General features: G+C 36.7%; 1 long non-coding RNA gene across 2 annotated transcripts in view; it reads left to right on the forward strand.

Annotated features, from left to right (window-relative positions):
• The window catches only part of LOC307186283, a 672979-nt gene that overhangs the window by 269198 nt on the left and 381126 nt on the right, over positions 1–22655 (forward strand). Inside the window, exon 4 of one of the 2 annotated variants that reach the window (XR_013828307.1) lies at positions 22470–22615. The exons of the other annotated variant lie outside the window; for it this stretch is intronic. This is a non-coding gene — a long non-coding RNA (uncharacterized lncRNA). The remainder of the gene's footprint in view (positions 1–22469; positions 22616–22655) is intronic. 2 annotated transcript variants of the gene reach the window in all.

The raw sequence follows: 22655 nt of genomic DNA on the forward strand, positions 1-22655 counted from the left end.
GAAAGCCACATACACGTTCTTTTACTTTAAAGTAGAGAAATGATAAAGCTTTGAAAAACAGAATGCCATACCAAAGTGATAAAAATCTAAGATTTACTGAAAAGGAGATACACAAAAGAGTACCAGTCACAATCAAGGCTTAAAGAAAAGGTTTAGGTCACAAATCAGTACTTTTCTAGGGATCGCTCTTTAAAAATCACATTTTCAAATTTCTCTTATTTTTATAAATACCCTTTCTTCAATGTTGTATTACACTGATTTGAACATTGGACTCTCTCCAAACAAAACTAACTTGACTGAATAAAGAGGCTCTTAAGCATGTAAGTGGTGCTGAACTTACAAGTTTATCATTCTGTTGCGTGTTTTCCTATCACTTTCATCAGGCCCAGGTTTCCCAGGCATGTTGGACTCTCCAGAATGAGAGCCTGGCCTTAGTTTCAGCTTACTGGGCAGAGGCCTAGGTGAGAACGCTTGCCGAATCAAGCCAGTCAGGCTTCAGGGCACAAACCTTTCCTTCCCTCCGACCCTTGCTATCACTTCCTCTTCCTCCTCTTTCAAAACCAACTCCTTCCCTCGTGTGAAGTCCAAGGTGTAACCCCCATATCATAGACCATACCATTCAGAGTAAAAACAGGGTACTTGTTCTGTGAGGACTCCTGGAACTGACCATATTTTATACAACTATGAATTATGATAATTTGAAATATGACTTAAAATATTAATGAAATCTTACTGTTACATCAAATTAGAAAATCGAGTGACATCACTGTGGTAACTTTTCTCGCACCTCTTTCTTTTTTTTTTAATTTAATTTAATTCATTTTTTTATGCAGCAGGTTCTTATTACTTATCCATTTTATACATATTAATGTATATATGTCAATCCCAATCTCCCAATTCACACCTCTTTCTCACAACCCAAAAGTTTAGGAGGAACCTACGGTCCTGCTTGCATGTTCTGCATTTATGCTGAAAATCTAGATCCAGAGAGTTTCCACCTATGCTCCAAATTAAAAACAAAAACAGAACCAACAAAATCAAGACCTGTATGGTGCTGACAGGCCCAGTAAATGGCAAACTAGGCTATTTCTATAGCTAGTAAACAGATATGACAGCTAACCACGTCACAGTCTTACAGAGACTGGTACTTCTTGGAGGAAGGGGTTCGTTTGCTATTTTACTCTCTTTTAACCTTCATGGTCATTATACTTTGAGGTGGAGATAGAGCTAGTGCCGGACAACTCACTTGAGTGCCAGTAACTCTGGAACCAAAGTTAGATGTCAGAAAACTACTGCCACACTTATTTAGGAGGGAGCGCTTTGTAAAATATCTGCGATAATGTTGAGAAAATTTAAAAAGCAGTCTTAAACAAAAATACATTCTAAAGATTGTAGATTTATTCAGGCCAGGATGTGTCTTCCACACTTTCTGTTTATTTCATTGGGAAAATTAATCTTTTTTAAAAAAAATTTAGTTACTTTATTTATTTTTGGCTGCATTGGGTCTTCGTTGCTGCTCACTGGCTTTCTCTAGTTGTGACGAGCAGGGGCTACTCTTCATTGTGGTGCATGGGCTCTAGGCACACGGGCTTCAGTAGTTGCAGCACGCAGGCTCACCAGTTGTGGCTCACAGGCTTAGTTGCTCCGCGGCCTGTGGGATCTTCCTGGACCAGGGATTGAACCTGTGCCTCTGCACTGGCAGGCGGATTCTTAACCACTGCTCCACCAGGGAAGCCCAAGGGGAAATTAATCTTGAATAAGGCAGTTATGGGGGACCTTCAGGAATGCATGCCTTCCTTGCATAAACTCAACCACCCTGTAACCCTAGGATTGCCAGGGGAGGTAACTCTAACTATATAGCCCTTCCTGCCTCACTGTACCCTGACTCCCGTGCAGGCCGGGGGCAACCCCGCAGCCTGGAGCCTCAACTTGCTCGAATAACCCAGACAGCACAAACCAGAAAACCAGCAGCACTGGGAAATCTGCCTGCAGCTCCACTTGTTTCACTGCTGCATGAAGCATGCAAATGAACTTTGTTCAATTTCTATAGTAATAGAAGATAAGTCGATATACTTGACTGTGTACTTTTAAAGAGGTATTTTCTTTACGTTGAGTTATTTGCCTAAATATATATATTTTTTGAGAGGGGAGACAGTTCATATAGATCATTGTTGAAAAACCTGGGTATGTCTCCCTGGTATAAATCCGGAGCATCTTGGGGAGGTGGGCCTTCTCTATTATATCAGCATCCCCAGTTTCTTACGTTGTGACTGATTGGTGCTTGATAAACACATCAAAATGATGGAAAATATGAAAGAAGTTTTGTGGTCTTGCTTAGCTGCCTACACAATATTCATAACATTTCATCTACGGTAAAATACAGTCTGAGCTCCCAATCACTAATTAACAAATGCACTGTTGGAACTTATTCTGTTGATTTAAATTGAAGCTGGTTTATAAACAATAAATTGAGAAATGTTGCTGCAAATGGATTATTTGTGTCCACAATTACAGAAAGCAAACATGCCATATCTTTTAGGCAGCAAAATCCCTTTCTAGTCAAGCTATGACAACTGTGTTCTTAACTTACCCCATCTTCAAGAAATGAATCCACTCTTTTCCGCTGTAATCATCTTAGCTCAAAAGACCTAGGTGTTTTGTTCTTTTCTCTCTGCAAAGGCCCTTTGATTCATAAGAAAGAGAAACAAGCCAAAATAAATTGTGCAAAGATTCCTCAGGGGAAAGAGCTACATAACTAATTGTGGATTTTCCAGTTGGTGTTCTTTCTATAAGTTCATTGTGTTCTTTTAAGTCACAAAAACAAAACACAGCAAACAAGTAAACAAAAACTACAACATTTTACTTAGGACATTTTGTTCATGATGGTTTTGTATCTTTAATAAAAATGTATGTGTATCCCCTCCTTCTGCATATGGCTGATTTCACTTTGTTGTACCACAGAAACTAACAATTGTGAAGCAATTATACTTGTGAAGCAATTATACTCCAATACAAATCTACTAAAAAATAAAAATAAATAAAAGGATCCTCTGGGGAATTCCCTGGCGGTCTGGTGATTGGGACTCCGTGCTTTCACTGCCAGGGGCCTGGGTTCAATCCCTGGTTGGGGAACTAGGATCCCACAAGCCATGCGGCCCAAAAAAAAAAAAAAAAAAATGCATGTATATTCACGTCAATACTAGAAAATAATGCCCAGAGAGTCTGTGAAATTGCAGCCTTCTGGAAAGACATATGCATCACTGTCACCCTGTGCCTCACGTTGGTTCAGAAAGATAAATACATCTAATGATTATTGTACCACTTAATGACCCACTAGATCCATAAGAGATTTTTATAGATCAGGTTCAAAGAATTGTGAAAAACAAAATTATGGTTTGAATACAAAGTCAAATCTTCTGGTTTTAACAATGGAACACTAAAGATGGAGGGCATCTTGCAAGCTGGTGAATGTTTGTGGCTTATGAATTAAATTCCCCAAATTGTCATGTTTCTTTTTTTTTTTCCATAGAAAATCCAGATAGAACTTTAAAAATTTACAAAAGGAACTCATATATAGCAAGAGTGTAAGCTAACATGGAAGATGTTAATAGTGCTATTAGCCAGTGTGATTTCTGTCATTATCAGCCATTATTCTAAGAATGGTAAGTGGCAGATAAAGAGCTCAGCTGAAATTTCCATCTTTTTTGTAGTCAGCATGTAAAATGCATATACTCTGTCTCTAGATTGTCACCCTTTGTCACAAATTGCTCATTATATTTGCTTAGACTTGTGAAATGGAAAATATTTTATTTAAAGGAAATAAAGGCAGGAAACATTGAGTAAGAGACCTGTGAATTTTTCAGGAATGTGTATTTAAAAATCTTTAGCATTGGTAATAGACTATGAATGAGTTGATAGAAGATAGGCATTCTCCTGGCAATTAAACAGAAAAAGAAAAAAAGAGAAAAAAAATGCCGAACTGTGACTAACACGACCTGGAGAGGAGCTGTAGATTTTTTTTTTTTTTTTAATTAAAAGTAATTTTGAAAGGCTCATTTGAAAGGGGCCTCGATGAAGTAGTTCAGGAAGCTTTTGAAATCATGTGTAAGTGGCTTACTTCGATCAGGAGTTATGCTGGTTAACGTGTGGTGATTATATGTGCAATTATAAGTGAATATAATGCCATGTACAAAAAGTTGTTAATACTTAGATGTCACGTTCAAAGATCAAAATGCAGATAGAATATACTAGAATTTTGGTCTGATCTAAAGACCAGAAGAAAGAGGGCTTCCCTGGTGGCGCAGTGGTTGAGGGTCTGCCTGCTGATGCAGGGGGCACGGGTTCGTGCCCCGGTCCGGGAAGATCCCACATGCCGCGGAGCGGCTGGGCCCGTGAGCCATGGCCGCTGAGCCTGCGCGTCCAGAGCCTGTGCTCCGCAACGGGAGAGGCCACGGCAGTGAGAGGCCCGCGTACCGAAAAAAATAAAAAATAAAAAAATAAAGACCAGAAGAAAGAAAAGGAAGTGAGGATAAGAGGATAGAGTTTATATTGTTCTCTTTAGGAGAGAATGCAGAGATATTAATTTAGTTCCAGGATACTGCATTACAATCTTTGACATTTATTAATAGTTTTTATTTTTCTTGTGGGGCTGTTTCTTAGATGCTTAATGTTGGGACAATGGCTTGACATCCAAAAGCCAGGAGATAGCGTGTTGCAGAATTTGAATTTATGTTAAACTTCCCTTTATGCAGAATTCAAACATATTGTACTCTGTAAAATGCCCAGCAGATAGACTTGATATACTTGTTTGTTTATTTGTTTTGCGGTATGCGGGCCTCTCGCTGTTGTGGCCTTTCCCGTTGCGGAGCACAGGCTCCAGACGCGCAGGCTCAGTGGCCATGGCTCACGGGCCCAGCCGCTCCGCGGCACGTGGGATCCTCCCGGACCGGGGCACGAACCCGTGTCCCCTGCATCGGCAGGCGGACTCTCAACCACTGTGCCACCAGGGAAACCCCAGCAGATAGACTTGAAATGCATGTATTGTACAATGAAAATGGCTGTACATAGCAATAACCCACAAACTACCAGATCTTCAAATGATTTTTGAACCATCATCATGAAAAAATTAAATTTTGTTCCTGAGTGGCTTTATATTTTGACTGGACTTGAATCCTGTAAGAATTTTGAATATATATAAACATGTAATATATAACATGAAATGTATATAACATGAAATCTCTCAGCTTATCAAAAAATTGTTAACTATCTTCAGCCATTCTGAATGCATTAGAACTGACTGCATCGTATTATGATCTCTAAAACTGCTATCTAAAAGCAAAATGTTTTGTGATTGGGTAAGCTTTTATAATATAGAGGGCATTGTTATAAATATTACTTTTAAAAATATATTAAAAATAAGCATTTTATTTTTACTTACCTAGAGGTACCTTAAATAAGTAACTGTAGTTAGACATCCACCATTTTAAGGCAGCACACTAAAACATTACATCAATAGTGTGTGCAGTTTCTAACATATGCTTTTTAATCATTCTTGCTTCTTCAAGCAAAAACAGCTTATACTCATCAGCATTAAATGGCAGAAATCACAGTTAATAATTCTGGTTGAAGTCTTTTGTTAATACATCATATTTATCAAAAGTTCCCTTTCTAGGTTATAATGTATACTTCAGTTGAAAAACACAAATGGTACCAGAGAGCATACGGTTTTTTAATTTCCTTAAAAATAAAAAGCTAGGAAATTAAATGCTTGCTAATGAAGTGTTACATTTCTTACTTTTCTGCAACTCATTTTAATTGAAAAAAATCTCTTAAAGTGTCTCCCATTTTCCTGTTCTCAGAAGAGAAATAAGAATGATCTATAAAAGAACATGCAGTTCAATGCCTAAAAGAACTAAAGCAAAAAGAGGCGTTTAAAAAGTCTTGCATTCCTTTTATATATGTGAGAAGAGGTGCAGGGTTCAGGTGTTCATAGATTCATTTTTAACATATTTTTCAAACATTTGAATAGCTATTTCAGTAGAATAATTTTAGTAGTTTATGCGAGTGACAAATGGACATTTGAGGCTCACCTTACCCCTGGCAATATTGAACTAAATTACCTGTTCTCCAAACGGAACCCTCTATACATCTTTCTCTTCCTCGAAATGCCGATTAAAACAGCAAGAGGCTGCTGAAAAATATGTTGTGTTGACACAGGGATAAAGCAATAATGGAAATGTGTGAAATCATAGTGTGGCTCTGGGACCAGATTAGATTTTAAGATCTGAGGAGACTTCCTGAGGCTTGGGTGCCATCCGCAGGGAATGGTCCGAGGCCTGGGGAAAGCATGAGATGAGAGCCCGAGGGAGGCAGGATGACTTTGTGTCTGTAAGGGACCATGGATGACCCGGGACACCTAATTTCTCCTCTATGCTCTGCCTTTGACTCAAGGCAGTAATTGTGCTGTTCATGAGGGGACTGTATTCCAACAACATCCTTGGTTTTGAGAAACTTTATTAGCTGTGGAATGAATGTAGGAAGCCCAGAGAAGAGTTCCCACACACTCAGGACGTTGTCTCTACAGCCCTGTCAGAAGCTAAAGAGGGAAAATGTGATAGGGACTATGGAAGAAAGGGGAGGGGGAGGCATGCCCGAAGGGAAAGCAGGCAAGGAGGAAGTAGAAGGAGTAAAAGGAGAAAGGGGAAGTGAAATGGAGGAATAAAAGAAGAAACAGTGGGAGAAGACTGCTGTCTTTTCAAGTGAAGCATCCTCACCTAGAATCATATGCATGCAATGGTCAGATACTATGTGTGCGAGCACCTCTGTGTACATGAGGGTGCACTGAGGCCCCATGAAAGTGCCTATGCAATCTTTGCTCAGTCATTCTAGCCCTCAGCTTCCTCTCCCAGAATGCTGAGTGGGCGCCTGACCTCAGGGTGGCAGGGGCCTACAGATTGGGTTCTGTATTCTCTGAGAAGACTGTGGACAGGTCTGTCAGGCCTGTGGGGCTTTGCCCCATAGGCTGAGAAAATGTCTTTTCTCACTCCCCCAAACCCCTCTGCTATTTGGCTATCCAATCTCCAAAATTCTGAGGATGCCTATAACATATTTCCAACTCTGTTATAAAGGAAATATCAGTACCTGAGATATCTTGGTATCCAACCATTTGACACAGCTGGTTTATTTACCTAGTCCCTGCCTCTTCCTGGAAGGATGCTTTATCTCTTAGCTGGAACAGGGAAAACGATAGTATCTGCTTTGAAAACATGAAAATTAATGGGGGCTATATCTGAATGAACTTATCTTTTTGATAGGAATGTACTCTTCTAGAAAATATGAACTATTTACAGCATGCAACTTTTACACATTTCCCCAGAGTACAAATACGTCTTTTAGTCATTTACTATGTACCTATTTTTGCCACTTGGGATTCAAAGCAGCAGTAGAGATCGTGTGCATGGGGCTGCCACTTTTAGAAAATGGATCATGGGAATAGTTGAGCGGGAAACAAAGTAAGGGGTGAATTGTACTACAGTAAATTAGTTTTTCTTTTTATAAAATCAGTTCAGCAAGGAATTCTTTTAAAAGTCAAGGTGATTGCGTGCAGTGATCATTGATTTACTTGACACACGAGGGAAAAAATGACTTTTGAAGTTAAAATTTAGGGACCACAAGTGGATGAAGATCAATTACAATAATGGTGGGGAAGGAAAAAAAATATTGATTACCAGAATTTCAGTTCACATACATTCTTTCCTTCCAACCTCCGGAGCTAAATTCTGAGACTTTTTTGGGAACATGTTACAAATTGGACAAACTCACCAGAAGCAAGCCTTTGTTCATGGTGGATGACGATTCTCCTTTGGGAAGCCCTTGCCCTGAAGAAAAAGGCACCTGTATCTAGACATTGAATGAGAGAGAAAGTCTTTTTGAGTAGAACACTGTAATTGCCACTCAGCTTTATCTTCTGGTTCAAGCATCCCTAACCGTGACTCTTGGACGAGTCCTATACAGATTAGAGACCTAGTGACCTGAAAGCTTTGTAAGTTGTTGGAACACAAATAGCACAGCTTTTACAGCATTAGAGATGCCTCTAATTTAGTGAAGCAGGAAGGGGTACAAGTACCTTGTGAGCCCTCAGGTGCTTCAGGATGATGGTTATTTGAAACTGGGGACATCAGTTGGCAAGTTTGGTTCCTGGTGAAAGATGGAAGAACCGTATCACAGCTTGTTAGAGACTGGGGTGCCCTGTAGGAGTATTCTTGTTTTTGAGGCAACTCTTGGAGACCCCCACAAATATTTGACAGGGGTTTTGTAGGGTACTGAAGGTGTTGAAGGTTCGAAGGCCAGAGCCAGTGAAATGTGAGTTACAATTTTTACTGTGATTCTATTCTTTGATGAAGCCCAGGAATATGGAGTTTAGGCAGAAATCTATATTTTGTGGTAAGATGAGATGGAAATTTTGGCCTGGCTTGTAGTTTTTGTGGGCTTACAACAATGAAGTTGGCCTGCAGGCATTTTGGGTGACCCTCGTGGTAGGGAAGAGACTCCTGGTTTTAATCTCAGAAACTGTCAGAATGATTTAGCACTTTGGGGGATCTAGACTGAGAGTTATGTTCTTGCCAATAGAAACTGGGATGTAAAACAACTCTAGGCTCAGAGTTTAGAAAGCTTAAACCATGGCCAATATTCTAGGAGCTTTCCTGGAGTGTTCTGGAAGGTGTTTCTGCATGAGCGGGTTGCCACACCAGCCATACTCACCTGGCAGCACAGTAATCTGGCATCCTTGTGAAACCCCTTGTTAGTAGATCTCTACAAAGTTTATCCACGGTAGAGTTCTCCTTGACCAGAGGTCAGACTCCCAGCACCCTCTGTTTTCTGGAATGCAAACTCAGAAATAAGCCAAAAAGATCCTTGAGTACCCAAAATAGCTTCCACATCCCCAGACTAAAACCATGGACTTCCCTTCTTAAAGGCTTATGTGCTTTCGCTCAGAGATTGTTTATTCTTGCTTAACCGAAGTGGTAATAACAGTGGGTTTTCTGGCTTCCCAGCTCAAAGTAGATTATAAGTAACAAATTAGAAAGGGGGGAGGGAATGTTAGAGGCAAGTAAACTGGCAGTAATGAAGTGACAGATGTTAAATAAGGAAGGGGGAAGCAGAAAATTAAGAACATAGACACAGAACTGTGTGTGTTTTACAGAATTATGCAGTGATAGTGTTTCATTATGATGACACAGTTCTCAAAAAGGCCAAATCATGTCCATCAGTTGCTATTTTAAAAAGGCAGGGAAGAATTTAATCAAGTTTTCAAAAATTTACATAAAATGATATAAAAAGTAGGTTTGAGCATCCAAAGGGGTAAGTTTGAGCTATCTAGTTGAAATGCGTGGCCTGCCTCCTTTCCAAAGATGATTACTGTATTTGAATTCTCAGAGCACTGTATTTGTGCCTTTCTAATGGAGCTTGTTGTTTTCATCATTGTATTACAGTCATTGGAATTCACGTTAAATGCCATTTAACTCACTTGGAAGAATCCAGCATGGAGGAAGCCGGATTTAGTTTCTATCATGCCATGATGTTTATGACTTTGATGAATCAGTCACTCTGTGCTTTAGCTCTTTTATTTCTAAGACGTAGGACTTGGAACACATGAACTTGAGGTTTTCCAGTTTGTGAATTTTATTCCTTTATATACTAAATGATAAGAATTTTATAGCGAGGAGCAGAGATATAGATGGATCCCAAATTTACACGTTAAGGACAACTGTAGTCACAACCAAGCTGATTATACGGGCCTATTGCCTGATAAAGTCATCTCTTGCAAGATAAATAAAGACATTTTTTTTTTCAAAGTTGTATTTGGAGTCTTCTGTTCTTACTTACTTGGCAGTCATCTTCTTTTCTGATATTACTTCGGAAAAAGTGCCTTTGTTATTATCTCAGTCTATGTGGTCCTAGTGAAGTGACCTCATTGGTTGGCTCTAGGATGGTCAAATAACTCAGACCTGACTAATGACAAAAGCCATCCCTCAGGCAGTGTGATTGGTTCAGTGATAGCATGTGACCAAGCTGATCCAATAAAAGACAATTCCAAGACTTTTTCTAGAACTATTGACACATTCAGGAAATGTGTAGAAGTTGTACCTTGTTACTGTATTGTATTTTCTGTAAGAGTACATCCCTATAAAAATACAAATGCATTGAAATATAGCTCCCATTAATTTATAAATCAACCTATGCCAATAATTAACTGTGCTACTGAGATTTTAACTTCAACTTTGTTCTTGCTTCTATGGGAAACTGAATGAACAGTAAGTAACTTTTTTCATTCTGCCCCTCACATTGCATAACACACCACCTTTACAAGATAGTCTTGTCAATTTGCTCCTGGATTTCTTGTCCCAATGGAAATTAAAACTACTTTGTGTTTTAAAGGCAATAAGCAAACCACATGTAAGCCATTTGGGGAAAGGATGGGTAAAGGGAAAGGGATTGGGAGAATGGAGGACTTGGAGTTGGTGAGTTTCTATGAGATATTGAAGATTTGTTCTCTAAATGGAGGGAATGGTTGTGTGTATTTGTTGGGAGGATTCTGCGGATCAGTTTCCTGTGGAGGAGAGTCCCACAGTGGGTGAGAGTACTGTGTGCCCGTGGATGGCTGTGAAGAGCACACTGTGACCTGTCTGGAGATACAGTGAAGGATCAGACAGTAACAATGTTATTGAATAGTAAATGGGATTGTAGTGACCACCAAGGATCAGGTCCATTCCCTGGTCTCCTGGAGCCACATATAAATTCCCAGGGTCCATGCATAATCTTGAAGGTGACGGCCTCAATAGTGACCAGAACTGGACCAACCCTGCCAAACCTGGTGGGTACAGCCATATTGATTTAGAAAAAAAGTATGTGACTCAGGTGCTCAAAAGGGACTAGTTATACCAGTTTTAAGTTTACGAAGGATGCCAAGTTATATAACAGTCTTTTAAGACATATATATAAGCCACCATGTTTTTAAACAGCATAAGTAACACTATCGTTGACTATATCATTTCCCTTATTTCAAATAAATGATAACTACGAAGGGAATTTTACTGAGCCATAGAGAAAATGATTATGAATATAAGGACCATATTACATTCCATAGTGTCCAGATGTGAAAATTGGCAGCCATACTCATTACTTTTTCTCCCGTGCCATTGGAAAGCCATTTTTAAATCAGGAAATATTTATATGAAACCTGTTCAGCAGTGGACATTTAACAACTTACAGTAAAATGAACACAACTTTCAATGCCTTTTTTCTTCTTTGAAAGTTTATTTTGGCCTCAGCGTTTTTCACACGTCTAATTGTAGGTACCTATGTGTGTACATAAACAATCAGTTTGAGAAAACAATAACAGTTAACAATTTGCTGATTGCCTACTACTTCTTGATACTTGCATGCTTTACATAAATTTTTTCTTCTTATTTTTACAGTGAAAGTTTTTGGTGGATGTCTTTTCATCCTTTTATTGATGAAAAACAGGGGCTTGTAAGATCAAGGAAGAGGCCCGGAGTCACACATATGGTAATTGGTCAAACTAGCTTTTGGTCTTGGTCTTCCCACATGTTTTGCTCTGAGAATCATTAATTATGATAATAGTTCAAATTATACTACTGAACACCTACTATGTACCAGGCACTAGGCTTAGAGTGTCAGGGACAGAGCAATTCTAGCTGAGTCCTCTTATGTTGTCACTTAAATTTTAACTGTCATTGGACATTTCCCAAACTACTTGTTTCTTTCTTCTCAGCTCCCTGTTTATATCCCATCAGCACCACCACCTTTTTAATGGTGTTCTGACAGTACACTTTCTGCTCAAGATGTTCTAGTAAAACAAGTTCTATATGACATAAAACAAGGAAAGAAAAACAAAGAGGCAGTGAAAATTTAGTGTTACATTCACTAGGCTTCCTGGGAATGGCTGAGTGTGAACACTGAACACAAATTTAAGGTTTAAGAGATTTAAAGGGAAAAACAATTCACAGTGTTAAGCACCATGTGGACATTGGTACATTTTATGCCGCAATCAACCAAAACATATCAATAAGACTTTTAAAGTAAAGTCTTAGTGTAATAAAATATAGTTTCAGAAATGCAGTGTGGCTTGAAGATAGATTCAGCAGATTGAAAATGCCAGAATCATTTAAGGAATTAACCCTAAACTCAGTCTATTCTAAATCACATGGATTCATCCTCTTTCTTATAAATTTTGTAACCAGAAACAAACTTATTACTTGATTATATTTTGGCCATACACATAAACACCAGGAAAAATCAACCAAAAAAGTGAAAGTGGACACCCGTTCTTAGCAGGCTGAACTTTCTTTCTAAACCTTATATACACAAAAAGGAAGGAAGGAAGGAAAGGAGGAAGGGAAGGAGGGAGGGAAGAAGAAAGAAAGAAAGAAAAAAAACACGGCCAAACAAAAACCTCAAATGCCAAAAATAAACCAAAGAGATACACCATGTAAAATATTTCTTCCTTCTACCGTAAATATTTCTGTGGGATGAGTCAGCTTGAAGGAATTCAAGTTCTGTTTTGATTTTCACCACTTACGTTGCCCACTCCAAGGATCCGTGCCTTGCCCAACTTAGGACCAATATCCTGAAAATAGAGTAAGCATGTGGTGTGTACACCCCGACTATGAAGAGAATTGGAAGTAGTAAACTCTGGACCGAGACCAAATGCTTCGAATGGGTCTGCAGATAAGGAGGGTTGTGTCTGAACTTGTTTATTTTTGCCGAGGGGGTAATTAAATCTTATCTCATATGTTATTGTATACCAAGAATGAATTAGTTCTGTTTAAAAGCAAATGCTTAAAAACCCTCATCTTTGAATTACTTTGTTTTCAATAATTCCTGTATTTTGTCATGTTTTTTCACGGCCTTTTTTAATTAGTGGAGACATTTTATATAATACCAGAATTATAAAATCACATTTTCATTTTGCATTGGTTTAATCCCTTATCTAAATGTACAACTATTCTCCATTTTTTTTTTTTTTTTTTTTTTTTTTTTGCGGTACGCCACTGTTGTGGCCTCTCCCGTTGCGGAGCACAGGCTCCGGACGTGCAGGCTCAGCGGCCATGGCTCACGGGCCCAGCCGCTCTGCGGCATGTGGGATCTTCCCGGACCAGGACACGAACCCGTGTCCCCTGCATCGGCAGGCGGACTCTCAACCATTGCGCCACCAGGGAAGCCCTCTCCATTATTTTTTTACTTACACACATTTTCCTTCACGACTACTTCCTTTAGCGAAAGAAGAATGCATTGAAATGATCCAAGTCAATCAAAAGAGGTGTTTTTTTTTTAATACATAAGTTTCTCTGCCTGTGTAGAGAGTGTCACATTCATTTGTTTTCAGCAAGTTAATACAGAAAAGAATTTTGGACAAAATCAACCAGGGATGGGTTCTATTATGTAAGTTTGCTGTTTCATTTACCAATACCTTAATATACTTGGGATTTTATTTCTTTTCCACTGTTGACCTGTTATAATCATTCCACATTAACATTTAACATGTAACTATTTTTTTCTTTTAATTATGATGGCTTTGAGAGAGTACTGACTGTATGATTGTTTTGGAACAATTGTTGAAGAGATAGTTAAAAAAATTATTTAAAGGTTGCAAATATATTTTTAAAAGAAACCTTCAAACAAGGTATATACTTCTGCATATAGAAAAATGCTCATATCATAAGTGTATGTCTCAATCACAAAATGAACAGACCCACATAAACACCACCCTATTCAAGAGATACAGCATAGTCAACAACTAATAATCCTCCCTCCCTCCTTCCAACTGTGACACTAGAAAGTCTTGAATGTTTTAAAAACTTACCCACCAGCATAATAATGTTTAGATCTGGCTGTTTCCACTCAACATACACTTGTGGAATCATTCATGTTCTTTGTAGAAGTTGTTTTTTTGCATTTTGTATTGTATTTCATTATATGGCTTGACAGTGAATTATTTAATTTTGTATCCTTTTTACTACTTTCGGAACTTTGAATTGTTTCCAGTTTTTAGCTATTCCAGTTACTGCTACTGTGGATATTCTACTATGAATACTATGAACATTCTTGTACACGTTTTCTCGCAAACATAGGCACCTTTTTGTGTTGCCTATATACCTGGGGTGGAATTGTATCAAGGGGTGTGCATGTGTTCATTCACTTTCACTAGATATTGTCAGACAGTGTTTCAAAATGGTACCAGTTTACATTTCTGTCAGCAGATTACTAGAGTTCCAGCTGTTCTACATTCTCAGTATTGTTAGTCTTTGAAAAAATTTTACCCATTCTGATGTGTGTAGCATGACATCATATTTTGGATTTAATTTGCATTTCCTTGATGATTGATGAAGTTGAGTACCCTTTAGTATATTAATTATGCATTTGAATAGTCTCTTGTGAAGTGTCAAGTCCAGTCTTTTGCCTTTTTCTGTTTTCTTGCCTTTTCCACATGACTTGTATAAGTTCTTTATATATTTGAAGTATAAGCCCTTTGTCGACTGTATGTGCTACAGTTCCTTTCTCTACCCTGGTGGCTTACTCGTTCACACACTTAATAAAATATTTTGTTGAAAATAAGTTTTAAATTTTCATGTAATCTAATTAACTTTTCTTTTATGGTTACTGCTGTTGGTGTTCTTCTTAAGTAGTCTTTGGTGCTCTAGGATCATGACCACATGACGTTTCATCTTTAGATCTGCAGTCCACCTGGAGCTGATTTTTCCTTGCGGTAGGAGGAAGGGTCCTAGTTTCATTGTTTTCCATATGGAGAGCTAATTCTTCCAGCACCATTTAAGAAGTCTTTATCCACTGCTCAGCAGTGCCACCTTTGTCATAAAGCAAATTTAACCCAAATGTGTGGGTCTGCTTCTGAAATTCTTTCTGTTCCATTGGTCTGTATTTGTCTATTTGTACACTAATAAAAACTGTCTTAATTACTATACCTTATTAATAAGTCCTGATGCCCAGTAAAATAAGTAAGAGTAGTTCTCCAACTTGTTTCTTCAAGATTGTTTGTAGCTCTTCTTGGCCACTTAAATTTATATACATTTGAGAATCAGATAAACAAAAATCCTGCTGGAATTTTTATTGGTATTGCATTGACTCTAAAGATTAATTTGGGAAGGACTCACATTTTTTACAATCTTGGGTCTTTCAGACCAATAACTTAGTGTTAATATATTTAAAATTTATTTGAGTATTCTTTATTTTCTTTAAACAATGTTTTACACTTTGGGGTTGTTTTGGTGGAGAAGTTTGTTATATTTTTGTGGGGGAGACCTTTGTTTTATTCATTTCTTAGGTTTAGAAGCCTTTTGATTCTATTGTAAATTATTATTTAAAACTTTTTATTTTCTAATTATAGCTATTGATTTATAGAAATAAATTGAGTTTCATACTGGTTTTGTATCCAGTGCCCTTGCTAAATTCGCTTATTAATTCTAAACTTTACTTTTATATTCTTTTTAATTATCTGTATAGACAAGGCAATCATGTTCTTTATTATTTTCTGGAAGGGTCTGCATAAAATTGGTGTAATTTCTTTCTTAAAAGTTTAGTAGAATTCACAGGTGGAACATTTCTGGTCTTGGCATTGTCTTTGTGTAAAAAGTTTTAATAATCATTTAAAATTCTTTATTAGGTATGGAAATACCCAGATTTTCAATTTCTTATTATATCAGTTTTGGTAAATAGGTTTTATGTTTTGTTTAGTTTTTGTTGTTGTTGTTTGTTTTTAGGATTTTGTCTATTATGTATTTTTTTTAACATTTGTTGGTATAAAGCTTTCATGATATCTCCTATTATGACCTTTATGATGTCTATGTGCTCTGAAGTAGTTTACTTTTTTTCGTTCCTAATGCTGGCCATTTTTTCTCTCTTTTCTTTTTATCAATTTTATTCATCTTTAAAAGATCCAACATTTGGCTTTCCTGATGTGATCTATTGTAAGCTTTTTTATTTCACTTATTTCTGCTCTCATCTATCTTGTTTCCTTTATCCTATTTCAGATTCAATTGCTTTCTTTTTCCAGCTCTTTGACATGGAGCTTAGATCATTAATTTTACCCTTTTTCTTTTCTAATACATGCATTTAAGCCTGTAAATTTCTGTTTAAGCACAATTTTGCTGCATCTCACACATTAGATTTAAAATATTTTCTAATTTTCATTGTGATCTTGATTTTGACCCAAGGGTTATTTAGAAGTACATTGCTTAATTCTAAACACTGGAGGGTTTTCTAATTTTTTTAATTATTGATTTCTAGCTTAATTCCTTTATGTTCAGAAAACATCCTCTGTATGATTTCAGTTTTAAAAATTTGTTGATGCTTTATTTATGCACTAATATTTTGTATGCACTTGAAAATAGTGTGTATTCTGCATTTTTTTTTTCAGTGTCTCTACTTGTCAAGTATATTGTTTTGAGGCAGAAATTTTAATTTACCTTTGGGACAAATTTTTTTTGTTTATTTATTTATTTATTTAGGCTCTGTTGGGTCTTCCTTGCTGCATGCAGGCTTTCTCTAGTTGTGGCGAGCAGGGGCTGCTCTTCATTGTGGTACACAGGCTTCTCATTGCAGTGGCTTCTCTTGTTGTGGAGCACAGGCTTTAGGCATGTGGGCTTCAGTAGTTGTGGCACACGGGCTTAGTTGCTCCGCGGCATGTGGGATCTTCCCGGACCAGGGCTCGAACTCATGTCCCCTGCGCTGGCAGGCGGATTCTTAACCACTGCACCACCAGGGAAGTCCCACACAATTTTTTCTGAAGCAAACAATGAAACATTTAATTCAATTTTTAAATTTGTGTATATTTGAATCAAGTGTCCAGCCATGAACTTAAGAAAGTCCTATATGGAAATGATCAAACACAGATATTCACATGAGAGAGTTGTATTCTATTCAGTACTCTAAATTGGAATTATTTTTTATCACATCTATGTTTTTGTGAATTTTGGTTCTTATAGAACAAATATTTAGGAAAAACTTACAAGCACATCTTTCTGCAGAGTTCTGCTTGTTTTCCTTTGATCAGTTGACTATATGAGATGGGGAGCTGTGTGAACGTTCTAGGAAGGCTAGCCTTGTCCTGGACTTTGGCTTGTTACTTAATATGCAATAACCCCAGCTTTGAGAAATATAGTGATGTTGGACTACAGTGCTATAAAGTGTTGATTGGGATTGGAAGGCAAAAGGCAGGACTGTGAACAAGATCAAGGACAAGAGCAAACCTTGATGTATGTGTTACCATGATTGGGAAGATGTTCCCTTGAAGGGAGTCAATACTGTCTTTTGTTAATGCTGTAGTATGAGATGAGAACTTGGACGGTAAATCTAAGAAAAGTAAGAGAAACTCTACCTTCTCTAAGCCTTGGGTATTTTTGGCCTGCTAAGTCTTAGGTGCAAGTATGTGGGAGCTGGGAAAGGTAGTTGTAGAGGGGGAAAGTGCAATGATTTGGTGAACATTATTTCCATTGCATTACATGCTGCTGCTTCTCAATGCTGTGGTAAGTGCTCTCCCTTGTCTTAAGCTAGAAATGGCAGAGTGGCTATGGGATAGAAACTAGCAAATCAAGAAGGCAAAACTGCACCAGGAGAAATTTCAAAAATATTATCCCCATTACCTTTCTAAAGTTTATATTGTGGTTCTCTGCTGCTACTGTTGATCCTTTGATATTTCAGGTCTGAATTCTGACTAATAAGGGCTGGTTTATTTTTGCTCTCAGCTCCCAATCTGTAGAATGGGACCCTTAAAACAACTGATCTGCTAGGTATGTAATTGAGAGTCATAAAGTGATTGCTAAGCTTTGAGGCATTATTTTCTCAGTATATTTGGGTTTCCAAACACAACACCTTCGTTAGCAAAAGCTGAACAAATGTTAAAGCTGATTATAATAAAAATAGTTCACAAATGCTTTCAAAAGCAAGGTATATAATAGCTGGAAATATATACATAATTTTGTATATATCTTAAGAATTATTCTTGTAAATGGGTCTTTCTCTTGCCTGAATTCTGCTGTGGGCTTGAAACATCAAGAGGTAATAACTGCTAAATAATCATTAACATGTAATAAGTTAAAATATCAACATTATAATAACTACTAAATTCAAAAGCAAGGAGTGTTTTGGAAATGATTTCAGAATAGCATAATCATATTTAGGGTTATCTTGGAATACAGAAATAACTTGAAATTATAATTATATAATTAAAATTATATTACATATTATATAATTATATAACACCAGCTGATTTGTCTTGAAACATTTTAAATTTATAGTTGATGTTTCTTTGTTTCTCCCCCCAAAAATACAGTAGAGATTAACTTGTACCATGAAACAACTGACCTTTGATTTTTCATTATTAGTATTTTACCAGAGGGTTAATGTGTACTTTTAAATGTTTTGCATCTCATCATCACAGCAATATCAAACAGAAGATGAATAATGGGAAAAGTGATGTTAATGTCTTCTGGCTCAGGATGTAAGTTATTATTTGATAGCTAAGTCCAAAGTAATGGAAACTGGTGCCCTCTTTCACAGTTGCCTAATTTTTATGCCTGGTTTCATGTCACAAAAAATATTTTCTGTAAATATTTCCCAGTTCAAAGTTGTGCATTAAAGCAGTCACTGTGTGGAAATCATAATGATAAATGTAATTTAGTATAAGTTTTAATGGCTTAAGAACAATAGTGTTCTTACTCCTTTCTTCTTTGGAAATGGCTAATTTTATTCATCCCACATATTTATTTCTGGAATATTTAATGATTATTTCCTAGAATCTTGTTATTGCTTCATTAAGGAAATTTCAGTCGTTACTGGTGACAGAGGTATTACAGTTTGGAAAGCAACATATGATCCTTTATATCAGAAATCAAAAAAAAAAAAAACAGGCAAGATGAGTTTTTCCTATATAATAAACTTTTTTATTTTATACATGGAAATAATGTCTGTACTTCTGCTGTTTGTGACTAGGAAAATACACACATTTAAAAAGTCAAAGCCTCTTTGACATAATTTCATGATTCATATTTACTTTGCATTAGTTTTAATGGCTCTTACAATACAGAAAAATTTAGAATGGCCTTGAAAATAGGAAAACAATATAAATAATCACAAACAGAATGTTTTGGATCATTGTAAAACAAAAATTTTTAATACTTTTCCCCTTTATGCATGTTCAAGTTCTGGTTGTCATAAATTCTGCCCATTCTTCTTATTCTTGACTTGGATGGGATCTAATGATACGGCATTTCTTAGGAAATATGCTTAGTACTTTGCAGTAAAGAGGGAGTTCTAGGAATTTTTCCTAAAAATTAATGTAATAGTACACTGATAATCAAATAACAAAAGAATTTATCAAAAAAAAGAATTTATCATTTTATAATTACTTAGTTTAAAAATAATTACTATTCTAATCATTTATCTTATTCATAATATCACCCATTAACTACTATAGATATTTTTGTCATTAATTTACTGACGTGATGTCAGCAACTGAGTGTTCCTGTCTTATCTGGAGTGTCACCATTCTTATTTTTGAAGAGGAATGTCACAGAGAGGACATATAATTGACCATTAAATAATTTGAGTCTTATTACTAGTTCTATTTTAACTGCCTGTGTGAGCTAGGATCAGGCGTTCAACTTTTCAAGACCTTGAAACCTTAGTTTCCTCTAACTTGTGAAAAAGAAGATTAAGCTCAACATTTCTCTTGTCCTGCCTGTTCTAAAGTTCTATGAGTCTATGCTACAATATTTCTAGCATGGCATTCCAGCCTCAGCGTTCTCATATTAGCAGGCAAGAAAATGACTGGAGTGGATGTTGTTGAATGTCTCCTGGGCATCCATCCATCCCTTTCTGTAGCCGAAAGTATTCTGATTTTGTTTTCGTATCCTCTCCTTCCCCTTCTCTCTCTCTCTCTCTCTCACACACACACCCACACACACACAAACACACACACACACCCACAACAGGTCCAAAAGTGAGCTCTGATTAGTTAATGCAAATCAGAGCATTCTCACACCTCAGCCAGTGATTGGTTCAGGAATAGACATGAAATACAGTTTGGGGCAATGAGGTGTCTCAATGAGGGATTTCTGGGAAACTTTTTCATTCATCATCTGAAAGAACTTTTAAGCGAGAGACTGTTTTTAACTGGACATGTAAGAGGAAGGATGTAACTCTCATTCTATTTTTGGCAGCTGTCCTCTGAGGAAAGCAGCTATGATGAGATTGACACTGTGGAAAGCAGGGCTGAGAATTGGGATCCTTGATGATATCATTAAGCTGCCAGATTAGTCCACCCTGGAAAATCTTAACATTTTTAGAAACTTTGTGTTTTATTCTTGTTTAGTCAGTTTGAGTTGTTTTCTGTTAATGATAGTTGTAATATCCGTATACAACACATGGTATCTCATCAGAAAATGCACGTGAAAGTGCTCTTAGGAAGTAAAAAGTGTTATAGAAATTCAGGGGCTAAATTGTTTGATGGAGCTACTTCTCAGAAATTAGTGTGCTTATATAAATGTATTTGTCCTATAAATATTTATTGAGAGCTTGAGATGTGCTGGGCACCATATTAGGAGGTTAACTTTAGGACGCATTCCAATTAACTGACTTCCTCAAGGCCACACAGGGAGACTGCAGCAGAGATAGACAGAAGACCAGGAATCTTGATTTTTTTAATACAACTATAGTTCTTTTAGTACCCTGATAGAAGTTTTCACTTCTGATAAAATGGACATTTAAAGTTGGGATATGCTACTCATAAGACAAATGTCTTAGAAGAGTCCCAGCTAAAAACAACCTATTTTACAATTCTCTGACACTGTTCTAGAAGGGAAACTGGATGACAGAATGAGCAAACTATTTCAAATCCATCATTGCTACAGGAAAATTCAGATATTTTAGCAAATAGTATCTGTTGCCTTTCAGTACATCATGTCTGAAACTTCCATGTAATTGATGAATCGCTTATTGTTTTCATTACCACTTTCTCTGGTGCAGACCCTTTTGACCTCATGATTTAGTTAATGTCAAACTTTCTCCATTCATTCAACAAATATTGACTTCCCGCTATATGCCAGGCATTATGCTGCTAGGATCTGGAAGTCCTTTTCATGTCATGTCTTTCATGCCTCCCAAGAATTTCTAATAAATTGGCAACATTCTTTATCTGTCTTTAAGATCTTCACAATCTACCTACCTTTTGACCTTATCTTCTGCCACTCTATTTTAGGATATTTTTCTGCTGTAAGTAGATCCTTCTTGGTCCCCAAGTATTCTTAGGAATCAACCATTCACTAGCTTTACTTTTAGAACACTTTTATTCTTGCTCTTCTTGGTTAACTTCTTTTAAGTGTCCCAAATATAGCTTAAAGTCTTATCCATTCTGGGGAGAATTACTTTAAACCTAGGCTTTTGCACTCTAAGTATTAGGTGTGAGGGAAAAATAAAAAAACAAGTCCTTGTTTTTGGAAAACAAGGACTCAGAAAATTTATCTACATAATCATGTCATGATGTATGTAAGTCAAATCATTATGCTGTACACCTTAAACTTATACAGTGCTGTATGTCAGTTATATCTCAATAAAACTGAAAGAAAACAAACACATAAAAAAGAAAAATTATCTGCACACTCCCTAAAATTATTGCTTGAAGGTGTAATTTAGTGAAACAAAAAAGGAATACAAGAAATAGGACAACACAATAGACAATAAAGTATTTGTTATTAACTTCCTTTAATATGAAAATTAGGGTGAAATTTAGTTCTTCAGATAGAATTGAATACTTAACAATATATTAACAGTGGTCATTTTTTTGTGATGAGATTAGGATTTTTTTATATTCTTCAAGATATTTCTCTACATTTTCTAAATTTTCTACAACAAACAGGCATTATTTTGATTATTAGAAGATAAAAAATTATATAATTTAATGATATATAACTATTGCTTTACAATGGAGACAAAAATTTTTTATTTGGAAAAGGTTTAACGATACAATCAGAAAGATATTTAGACTCTTAGTAGTCAATTATTAAGATATTGCTTTCACAAAATGCCTTCCTTCCTTCTGTTGGAGATACCAAAATAGCCAACCATAGGCTCCTGTTTCTATTCATTTCGATATATCCATATAATAGAGAAGAACTATGCAGTACTGAAAACTGATGACATAAAAGCGTGTTCATTGACATGGAAGGATATTAGTGCAATTTCATTCAGTGAAAAGAAGTATGATTTTATTTCTCTAAGTAGAACATGGGGAGGTTACATAAAAATGGTAGCAGCGATTTTTTTCCTAGATAACTGAATTAGGGGCAATTTTGATCTCTGCTTTCTACTTTCTGTGTTTTATACAAAGAATTCGTATTTCATATATAACAAAATACTTGTTAATATGTACTCTTCAGGTTCTTGAAGTAAGAGAAGAATTACCTGAGTTGATAGAAATTAACCGCAGTTATACGCGGGGCCATAAGAGAACCGGGAAAGCCAAGTAGCCGTCTCACTGGGTCCTATGTCCTCTACAACCAAGGTGGAAAGGAAGCTTCAAAAGGTCAGTCAGTTTAAAGACACCAGCCAAGCTTGAGGTACCA

The sequence above is a fragment of the Stenella coeruleoalba genome, assembly GCF_951394435.1.
Source record: "Stenella coeruleoalba genome assembly, chromosome: 5".
Taxonomy (NCBI): Eukaryota; Metazoa; Chordata; class Mammalia; order Artiodactyla; family Delphinidae; genus Stenella; species Stenella coeruleoalba.